This window comes from Bubalus kerabau, chromosome 21 (assembly GCF_029407905.1).
Source record: "Bubalus kerabau isolate K-KA32 ecotype Philippines breed swamp buffalo chromosome 21, PCC_UOA_SB_1v2, whole genome shotgun sequence".
In the NCBI taxonomy this organism is placed as follows: domain Eukaryota; kingdom Metazoa; phylum Chordata; class Mammalia; order Artiodactyla; family Bovidae; genus Bubalus; species Bubalus kerabau.
The window spans coordinates 52283589-52294635 of NC_073644.1; positions in this window are offsets into that span (position 1 = coordinate 52283589).

An 11047-nucleotide genomic window follows, 5' to 3' on the forward strand; every position below is an offset into this window, starting at 1 on the left:
ACTATGGAAATGTTTTTATTCCTTTCTTTGGGTGAAAGGATTCTCTGCTGTTGGCCCCTGGCTGCCGATTGCCCGTCATTCCACCTTACCTTCAGCGGTGATTTCTACAGTGGCCATACTTTTAAGGGGGATAAAAAAATTTGAGACATAGTTTTGGCAAGTACCAGTGACTGTGCCTAGATGGTGCTCCTGTTCTGGGAACCGTGGAAGCTGGTGTCCCTGCAGCAAGTCCAGCCCTCCTGGGTCCAGAAGGTCTCTTATTCCTGGAGGAAGAATTCCATTTTTTCCCCATCATTCATTTCTCCTTTGTATTTTCCTTTTCCATTATGGTTTATTACAGGGTATGGAGTGCAGTCCCCTGCATTATGCAGCAGGACCCTGCTGTCTGCCCATCCTGTATATGATAGTTTGTGTCTGCTAATCCCAAATGCCCTCCCCCGCTCCCCACTGGGCAACCACATGGCTGTTTTCATACCTGCGAGTCTGTTTCTGGTTCGTGGAAGAAGCCTGCTACTCCTGCTACTCCAGGAGCCCTCCAGGAGACCCTACCCCTGCAGCCTCGCTTCAGAGCCCCTCCATCTCCTTCACTCCTTCCCGGATGCTTCACTCTCAGCATGCCTGGGGCTCCCACTCTGCCTCTCCCCCCTTCCTCCAACTCCTCTTTCTCTTCCCTCAACTCCTTTCTTCTGTGCCTTTCTTCCCCTCTTTTCCCAGCAAAGTTCTGCAAAGACTAATTACTGAGCTTTCTTCCCGACTGACTTCAGGTCATTGAAACTGAACGAGCACCTACAGTGCGAGAGAAACAGACTCGATGAGGAGACTCAAAGGTCAAAAGGGTGTGGTCCCACCTCCAAGGCTCTTCTGGGGCTTTTCTGGCGGCTTGGTGGATAAGAATCCACCTGCCAATGCAGGTGACACGGGCTCTCTCCCTGGTCTGGGAAGATCCCACGTCAGTTCAGTTCAGTCATTCAGTCATGTCTGATGCTGTGACCCCATGGACTGGAGCACGCCAGGCCTCCCTGTTCATCATCAACTCCAGGAGCTTACTCAAACTCATGTCCATCGAGTTTGAGTTGGATGGTTGTCCATCTAACCATCTCATCCTCTGTCGTCCCTTTCCCCTCCTGCCTTCAATCTTTCCCAACATCAAGGTCTTTTCCAATAAGCCAGTTCTTTGCATCAGGTGGCCAAAGTATTGCAGCTTCAGCTTCAGCATCAGCCCTTCCAATGAATATTCAGGACCGATTTCTTTTCGGATTGACTGGTCCTTGCAGTCCAAGGGACTCTCAAGAGTCTTCTCCAACACCACGGTTCAAAGGTGGGGTCTAGGAGGATCCCACATGCCGCAAAGCAACTAAACGCATGCACAACTATGAAGCCTGTGCTCTAGAGTCCTGAGCCCATATGCTGCAACTACTGAAGCCTGCACGCCCTCGAGCCCATGTTCTGCAACAAGAAAAGCCACTGCAATGAGAAGTCTGAGCACTGCGACTAGTGAGTGTCCCAGGCAGCAGTGAAGACCCAGCACAGTCGGAAATAAAAATAAGTATATAAACATTATTAAAAAATAAGGCTTTTCAGCTCAGACCTAATGAAGTGAAACACTGGGATAGATGCAGCAGTACCGCCAGCAGTCTAAGTAGGCTGAGCACAGAGCGGGAGCCATGATTTCTGGAGATGATGCCGTCACCATTACGGAGACCCACTGACCAGGGAAAAGTGGAGGCCATATCTCTTGGAAGGTCACACTCCATTCTTTCCTGCCCACACTGGCTGAGGTTGCAACAGTTCCCAGTTAGAGTGATCCAAGCTGGTCACCTGATGACAGTCTTGTCCATTTGAAGCTGCAGAACCAATGAGCTGAAGTAAACACCTCACCCCACTGTTTATTGCCCCGTGTGCAAATTCCTCATCTCACTGATAATTCTTTTGTGTGTAACTGAAATTGTTCCAAAGGTTATCAGTTCTGGGACAACGTGTGTAACTTTGCTTAGATAATAAAGCTCCTTTCTTTTATGTATTTATTTTGTTGAAAAGAATTGCTATCACTTCCTCTAAGAGTTTCTGACAGGAAGTCAGAAAGACCCAGGTGGAAGCTTTCAGACCATCACATTAATCCTGCTGAAAGGGTTTGGCGGTGGATTCCTAGGGGCACAAGGGCCCATCCGTCAAAGCTATCCTTTCGAATCCTGATTCAGCTGATGCATGATTAATCCTTTTCTTGTTCATATTCTCTCAGGCAGAAGTGTAATTTGAGGAAAACGGAGAGTGTATGTGTTCACATGTTTGTGTGTGTGTGTGCGCATGTGTGTGTGTGTGTGTGTGTGTGTGTGTGTGTGTGTGTGTGTGTGTGTGTGTCCCAGGGGGATTGGTAGTGGACCCGCACTTTCTCAGCTTTCCTCCCCATAAGCCAGCCAGCCTGGTTTGTTCAAATTCCTCTTGGGTCTCTGGGCCTTTGTATCTGTTGATACTCTCATTTGCTTGGACAATCTTCTCTTATTTAGTCAACAGAGCACCAGGGAGGCTCCAGCCCTGATGGTAGCATTAATGCGTGGGGGCATGCTCAGGTGCTCAGTATGTCCAACTCTTTTGCGACTCCATGGACTGTAGCCCTCCAGGCTCCTCTGTCCATGGGATTCTCCAGGCAAGAGTACTGGAGTGGGTTGCCATTTCCTCCTCCAGGGGATCTTCCTGGACCAGGGATGGAACCTGCATCTCCTATGTCTCCCGCATTGCAGGCAGATTCTTTACCACTGAGCCACTGGGGAAGCCTGCTGTGAGGGGGTAGCGTTGCTCAAACCTCTCATCTCTTTGGGCATTCATTCCTATTGTGTGGCAGGAAATATTTATTAGCTCAAGCTGAACCCACCTGGACAGTGGGGAGTCCTGCTGGAACCGCCTCCCCCCTGGGTTAGGGATGAAATGATATAACGGAAGTTTGCTGTTGTTGCTCAGTTGCTAAGTCGTGACTGACTCTTTGCCACCCCATGGGCTGCAGCCCTCTAGGCTCCTCTGTCCATGGCATTTCCCAAACAAGAATACTGGAGTGGGTTGTCATTTCCTTCTCCAGGGGATCTTCGTAGACCAGGGATGCCTGTGTCTCCTGCTTTGGCAGGGGGATTCTTTACCATTGAGCCACCAGGGAAGCCCCTAAAAAGGAAGTTACAGAAGGATTATTTCTTGACTTCTGTCTATCATCGATGCCCAGGCCAGAGCCTTCAGAGCCCTCTAGCCCACAGCGACCTCATTTGTCATTTATTTAGCTCTGTACTGCTTAGCTAATTTATGATCTATTTGTGTGTGTGCTTCGTGTAGCACATAACCTCTTGCACATAAGCTCTTTTTCTGCTCCTTTGTTTCCTTTCAGTGCCTAAAGCGATGCCTTAATCATAACTGGTTTAGTCTTTGTGGATGGACTGCTTAATTAAAGCTGGGATCCGTGGACTGAGACTTATTTCAAAGGGACCACCCAATGCAAAGACGTTAGTGTCAGATCATTTTATGCCCCCTTTCATGGTGAAATGAAGACTGAATGACACAGTCGGAATGAATAATGCAGTGTGTCATGAGTTGGGAAGAGAGAAAAAAAGAGGATATCTATACATGTCATTTCCAATCATCTTGAATTGCCTGGTCTGATTTGGTCCAACAATAAAAGCTGGGGGGAAACGGTTAAACTTATTTCTTGGTTCTCTGAGACAAAGTAACTGGCTGATTGACTGTCTTTCCCACTCAGCAGAAATGGCTGGCTTCAGAGGCCATGACCAAAAACTGAACTGAGCCAAATAGGATCACAGCAGGGAGGAACCAGAAACCTGGCAACATCTTTATTGTTGCCGTGTTGGTGGAACCTTGCTCACAAAGCAGACATGGACGAGAAAAGACTTGGAGAGTGGGAGAAGAAAAAGAAAGTCACATCGTGAGGAAGGGCCAGGAGGAGACAAAGGAACCAACCAGTTAATGCTAAGAGAGTAACCAAAGTGTCCGTGGGAAGACCAGGGCAGGGCTCGCCCCACGTGCTGGCTGACGGAAGGCAAGTTAGGCTGCCTTCCTCCCAGCTCTGCCACCTGAGAGCGAGGTCCGTGGCCACTCCCTGCCCGAGGGAGTCTCACACCCGGCCCTTTCCCCAGCAGGCAATAAAGGTCCCCTCACCTCTGCCTTTCCAGGGGTCTGGTCTCAGAGATCCCCTCAAGCCCACATATCAGGCCCTCCAGAGGAAGGGAACCTACCGTACAGTGGCCCCTCAGTATCCACACGGGGTGGTTTTCCATGACCCCCATGGGAACCGGAAATTGGAGGATGCTCAAGTCTCCTATACAAAAGGATGTGGTATTTATATATAACCTACATACATCCTCCAGTATACTTTTTTGTCTCTAGATTACTTATAATACCCAATACAAGGTAAATGCGATAGTGGTAAATTCAATATAAATGTTATATAAGTTGTTGCTGACATATGGCAAATTCTAGTTTTTGCTTTTGGGAACTCTGGAATTTCTCCCCCCACAAATTTCTGTGATCTGTGACTAGTTGAATCCATGGATATGAAACTTGCAGATAGATATACCCAGCCAGTTCACACATAAAATAAACCACTACCTCTGGGAAGGGAAGATGGTTCCATGGCAGAGCTAATTTTGGAGGAAAGTGGCTGCTGCTTTTTTTTTTTTTCTTTCAAAACTTCTTTATTTATTTATATTTTCAAGCAGGAATACAGGCACATGGTAAGCAATCTGAAAGGTCTAGATAAAGGTATCCAGTAAAAAGTGCTACGTCACTTCAGTCATGTCCGACTCTTTGTGACCCGTGGACAGTAGCCCACCAGGCTCCTCTGTCCATGGGATTTTCCAGGCAAAGATACCAGAGTGGGTTGCCGTTTCCTCCTCCAGGGGATTTTCCCGACCCAGGGATCAAACCAACGTCCCTTATGTCTCCTGCATTGGCAGGTGGGTTCTTTACCACTAGCGCCACCAGTCTGCTTTCCACTCCTAATGTGTTTCTTGAGAATTCTTGCGGAGACAATGTGTGAACACAGAAGCGTATTCCCATGAAGTGTCACCTACTGTACGCACTGCAGCTGCTGAGACTTGTTTCTTCTTCACTTCAGAAGAAAAGTGTTTTCTATACCCGCCTGCTCTGACCTACTGCATCCTCTTTAATGGCCAGATAGTATTCCACCGTGCATTTACCTGGTCTCCTAGCGAGGCACAAGTGGGCACACGTGTCGCCCTCTGCTTCTGTGGCAAACCATGCTGCAACAAACATCCTTCCCCTGGAAGTAGCCCTTCCCCTACTAAGCCCTGTGATTTCGTCAATGGAAGCTTCAGGCGAGCTCAGTAAAGGTTTTCTAACCTATCCCCATCCTTCCAGGTCACACCCTGCCTTCATCCACCTTTCTAGGTAAAGCCACTGCATCTCCTGCAGGCTCAAATTCTCCTTCTGGTAAGAAGCTAATCTCCGTCTGGTTTCCCGAGACTCGCCTCTGTTGGACAGTGTCTGCCTGTGTGTCTTTAACCCGCCCCAAACGGGGTTCTTCAGATTCAGCTAGGCTTGCTCTTTGTTGAAGAGAGCCTGTATATTTTTCTAAGCTTATTTCAGAAGCAGCAGCATTCAGATTCAAATTTCTCCTGGCACTTGGCTGCAGTCAAAGTGACAGAGCGGAATAAATTGCAGCCAGACAGCCTGCATAGAGGGTTTTGTTGGCTACAAATCCTGTCACCAGGCAGGCAGACATCCTTATTGCTCTAAAAGTGGTCTCGTGGGAGGCCCTGATAGACAGTAAAGGTCAGGCTACCTCCGGACTCTGGGAATAAGTTTTGGCTCCCAGGGGGCTGGACAGTGTGAAGTCAGAGCTGGAAAAGCTTGTAGAAACCATGTAGCCCAGTCCTTCTCATAACAGAGGAGGAATCAGCTGGCCCTCTGAAAAACCATCTCTGGGCTACACCTGTTACCCCAGTGGTCCTAAATCTTCTGGGGTCAACAAACTCCTTGGAGAATCTGATGAAACTGATTAAAGCTTGGACCCTTCTTCCCAGGAAAGTGGACATATGCATAGACAGACCATATTTCAGATACAATGTATGTTTTAGTTGGGATGGTTGAAGGAGAGAGGATTCTGGGTTGAATCAGTGAAGATGATCTCTGAGAAACTCTCTCAACGTGCTGTGCAGAGGCTGGGTATTGTTATAAGATCTTCTTCAGGAGTGCTCAGACCAAAACATCCCTCCACTAACTTGTCTTCAGCTGGACTAGCTCTAAAATTGTTGCATTTCTGGGACTTCCTTTGGTGGCCCAGTGGTTAAGGATCTGCCTTGCAATGCAGGGGATGTGAGTTTGATCCCTGGTCAGGGACCTAAGATCCACAGGTCACAACTAAAAGCCCGTGAGCCACAACTTGAGGGTCGATGCATTGCAATAAAAGATCCCAAATGACACAACAGAGATCCCCAGTGCCACAACTAAGACCCAATGAAGCCAAATGGATAAATAAATATTTTAAACACATCACTGCATTTCTGGAAGGGGAGGGCTGAGTATAGCCTCCTTTCTGGAGAGGAAACTGGTTTTCCCTGACTCACTGATCTGAAGTGTGGACACGCTTAAATCTATCACGGCTACTGGAAAGCTTCATTCTCTTTAGACTGGGTGGAGTGGGCCCAGTGTGACCCAGCCACACTGCAGGCTTTGACCTCACCTCTCTTCAGATGGCCTGGCTTGGGTCCGTTTGCCTCCCTGAGAATACAACAGAACTGGGGACCAATGGATGCAAAACAGAAGAGGGCTTGTTTTACATTGGTGAGGAAGAACCATGGTGGGATCTCCCCACCAAACTTAAATATATATAATACTATCTCTTCCCACTTCACCAAGTGAAACTTGCTCGTTTTAGAAAACTCATGCGTGTGTGCTCAGTTGCTCAATCATGTCCAACTCTTGCGATCCCATGGACTGTAGCCCACCAGGTTCCTCTATTCATGGGATTTCCCAGGCAGGAATACTGGAGTGGGTTGCCATTTTCCCCTCCAAGGGATCTTCCCCACCCAAGGATCTAATCCGCATCTCCTGCATCTCCCACATTGCAGGCAGATTCTTTACTGATGAGCCATCGAGGAAGCATTGGGGGATAACATTACTCAAAGCTCTCAGTCTTTTTGAATATCCATTCCTGCTGTGTGGCAGGAAATATTTATTGATTCAAAATGAACCCACCTGGACAGTGGGAAGGCCTCCCCTGCTGGGTCAGGGATGAAATGACGTAATGAAAGTTGGTTGTTGTTGTTGTTGCTCAGTCTATAAATTGTGTCTGACTCTTTGCCACCCCATGGACTGCAACCCTCCAGGCTCCTCTGTCCATGGGATTTTCTAGACAAGAATACTGGAGTGGGTTGCCGTTTCCTTCTCCTTGGGATCTTCCTGACCCAGGGATTGAATTCATGTCTCCTGTGTCTCCTGCATTGGGTTCTTTACCACTGAGCCACTTGAGCAGCCCTCATTTTAAAAATACAGACAAATAAATAGATAAAATAAAAATCACCAAATAACTCCAGCACTCAGAGTTTAATCAGATTGTTAGTATTTTATCTTATTTTTTTGACTGCTCAACTCAACTTTCAGGATCTTAGTTCTCTAACCAGGGGCCAAGCCCAGGCCACAGAAGTGAAAGCACGGAGTCCTAACCGTGAACAGCCAGGGAATTCCCCAAAAGCGTCGGTATTTTATATTTTGGTGTATGATTTCCCAAGTACACATGCAGAGACAGACAGAGAGCCCATACACATTTTACACAGCGATTGTACATGCTAAATTTCAGTCATGTCCAACTCTTTGGGACCCCATGGACTATACAGTCCATGGAATTCTCCAGGCCAGAATACTGGAGAGGGTAGCTATATTCACTTCTCCAGGGGATCTTCCCAACCCAGGGATCAAACCCAGGTCTCCTGCATTGCAGGTGGATTCTTTACCAGCAGCCACAGCGAAGCCCACTACGTTGCATCAGTGGTTTCTATTTGGACCCTATAGATTGTAGACTGCCAGGCTCCTCCGTCTATGGGGCTTCTCCAGGCAAGAAAACTGGAGTGAGTTACCATTTCCTCCTCCAGGGGATCTTTCCAACCCAGGGGTCAAACCCATGTCTCCTGAGCCTCCTGCATTGGCAGGCGGATTCTTTACCACTAGCGCCACCTGGGAAGCCGTTGTACTATTACACCTCTTGTTTTAGTTCTGATTATTTCCTTAAAAAATCTGACTCTTCCAATAGCCAAAATGGCCTATAATGGAATTGACTTCCTCAAAAAGGGTGGGGCCCCAACCCTGGATGTGTTTAAGCAGAGGTTAGTCACTCAGTCGTGCCCGATTTTTGCAGTCCATGAAATTCTCCAGGCCAGAATATTGGAGTGGATAGCCTTTCCTTTCTCCAGGGGTTCTTCCCAACTCAGGGATTGAACCCAGGTCTCCTGCATTGCAGGTGGATTCTTTACCAGCTGAGCCACAAGGGAAGCCCCAGAGGTTTGACAGGTGCTATAAAAGAGATTTCTGCAGTAGGTGAGCAGTTGTTCCAGAAGCTTCTTAAGGATTCCATGCACTAAGGGCCTTGGCAAAGTTCTCTCTATGAGGGGCTGGCATCTTGGGCAGGTGGCCACTGGCTCCCTCCCTTCCTGCTTGCCCTCATTGAGAGAGCCTGGCTTTCCCGGGAGGCCCTCTTAGGCCAGAAGATGAGAAATCAGCCCTCCTAGCGGCTCCTCTGCTTGCAGTGTTGCCCGCCTCTGGGTGATAGGCTTACTTGCACTGGCTGTCCTCAGTGGAACCTTTTACTGTCAACTATGGTGGCTCAGATGGTAAGAATCTGCCTGCAGTGCAGGAGACCTGGGTTGGACTCCTGGGTTGGGAAGATCCCCTGAGGAAGGGAATGGCAACGCACTCCAGTACTCTTGCCTGGAGAATTCCATGGACAGAGGAGCCTGGTGGGCTACAGTCCATGAGGTCGCAAAGAGTCAGACACGGCTGAGAGACTAACACTTTCATTTTGCTTTTTTCAGTGACCTAATTGGTCCTTAATACAAGAGAGAGGACATTCCATTTCTACTCTGTTGCTGAACTCCTGTGGGCACTCTGGATTTTTCATTCAGCACTCTGCAGCTGGTTGTTTTCTGTGTGTGTGTGTGTGTGTGTGTGTGTGTGTGTGTGTGTACCTACTTGTGCTTATGTACATCAGGTGGTTTGATGTGAGGTTTTTGTCGCCCAAATCATCCTATTGCAATTATTTCATCAAACTCAAATCTTCTGGCGCTGCCTCACGTGTGGGTAAATAAGTTCATGCTTGAGTTGTAAATTGTTGTGTCCTGAGGATTTGGTTAGTCAAAGCATGTGTCACAAAGGAACTGGACCTTTACATTATCAATTTTTTAATGAAATCATTTAAGAAGACAGCGATGCGCAGAAAGATAGAATTGACCTCCATATAGCCTGTTCACTTGATTGAACAAATGTGATAGTTTGCCTTATTTATTCAGAATTCTCTCCTTTATTCTTTTATCTTTGTGCTAGGTCTTTGCTGTTGCATGGGCTTTTCTCTAGTTGCAGAGAGTGGGGGCTACTTGCTAGCTGCGGTGCCCAGGCTTCTCACTGCGGGGCCTTCTCTTGTTGCAGAGCACGGGCTCCTGGGCACGCGGGCTTCCGTAGCTGCAGCACGTGGGCTCAGTAGTTGCGGCTCTCGGTCCTCGAGCTGCTTAGAATGTGGGATCTTCCTGATTCAGGGATCAAACCAGCATCTGTGTGTTGGCAGGCGGGTTCTTTACCACTGAGCAAGCAGGAAAGCCCAGAATTCTCTCCTTTTGTAAGAAATAAAATATTGAAGCTGAGACTCAGCCCTTCTTGCTTCCTTCCTTCAGGTTAATCACTCACCTGAAATTGCATGTTTTTATACTTTTATTAACAGTATATATATGAATGTGGCTATAAACAATGTTATAGTGTTTCATTTTAAGATTTACTAAGTCATACTGTAGATAAAATTTGCAGCCTTTGTTTTTCACGTAAGCTTAATCTGTGAATTAATTCACATAAGCTTAATCAATGAAATTCTCACTGATTCATTTTCAATTTTATAGAGTATTTAATAGTATGATTTGGTACAACTTGTTTATCCATTTTCCTACTGGACATTGGAGTTGTCCTTTCTCCTGCCTTGCTTTCGCTCTTGTAAGTAAGGCTGCAGTGAAACTCCATGGACTTGCTTCCGTCCTTGTGGGAAGGTCCTCATCCTGGAGGTCAATCTCAGAAATAGGGTGTGGAACTTCATCTTGTAGGTGAGAGTAAAGGGTATTTTAGTTGTTGGTTTTGTTAAAAAGTTATGCAAAGTAGACATGCATAAAATTTACAATTTTAACCATTTTTCAGTGTAGTTCAGTGGCATTACATACACTGCTGTGCAACCCTCACCTCCATCCATCTCCAGAACTTTCGCATCTTCCCAAAAGGAAACTCTGACCCCATCAAACAATAATTCCCCTCTCATCCCTCTGCCAGCCCCTTGTGCTTGTTCTAAGGATAGGAAGTCACCATTATCACTCTCTTGTTTGTTCTGTGAAAGTTTATTACATACCTTTCATGTTTAACACATATAAATAGGTGCATAAAATTTAGTTTCTGTCACAAGAAATCTTCAACCTAGTCAAAGACGGACATGGGAACGATAATTTGGAACAAGTGATAGAATCCAAGTGCTGAGAGAGTCCAGGCGCAGAGCAATGAAATCAAGGGCAAGTGTGAGATGACATGGGGGGAAGCAGGAGACAAGAAAGTCTTTAGAAAGGAAAGAATTTTCAAGCTGAACCTGGAGGTGTGAAATAAGATTTTCCCAGGCAAACAATAGTGGCGGTGTAATGAATTTATGAAAGTACCTTCAAAGCCCAAGCCAATGAAATATATCTGTATTGGTAGGGCTAACCGGCTTAAGACAAACTGCTGGGCCTGTGAAGCAGGAGGAATTTAATGCTCTTGTGTCTCCTGCATTGCCAGATAAGCTCTCTACCACTAGCACCAC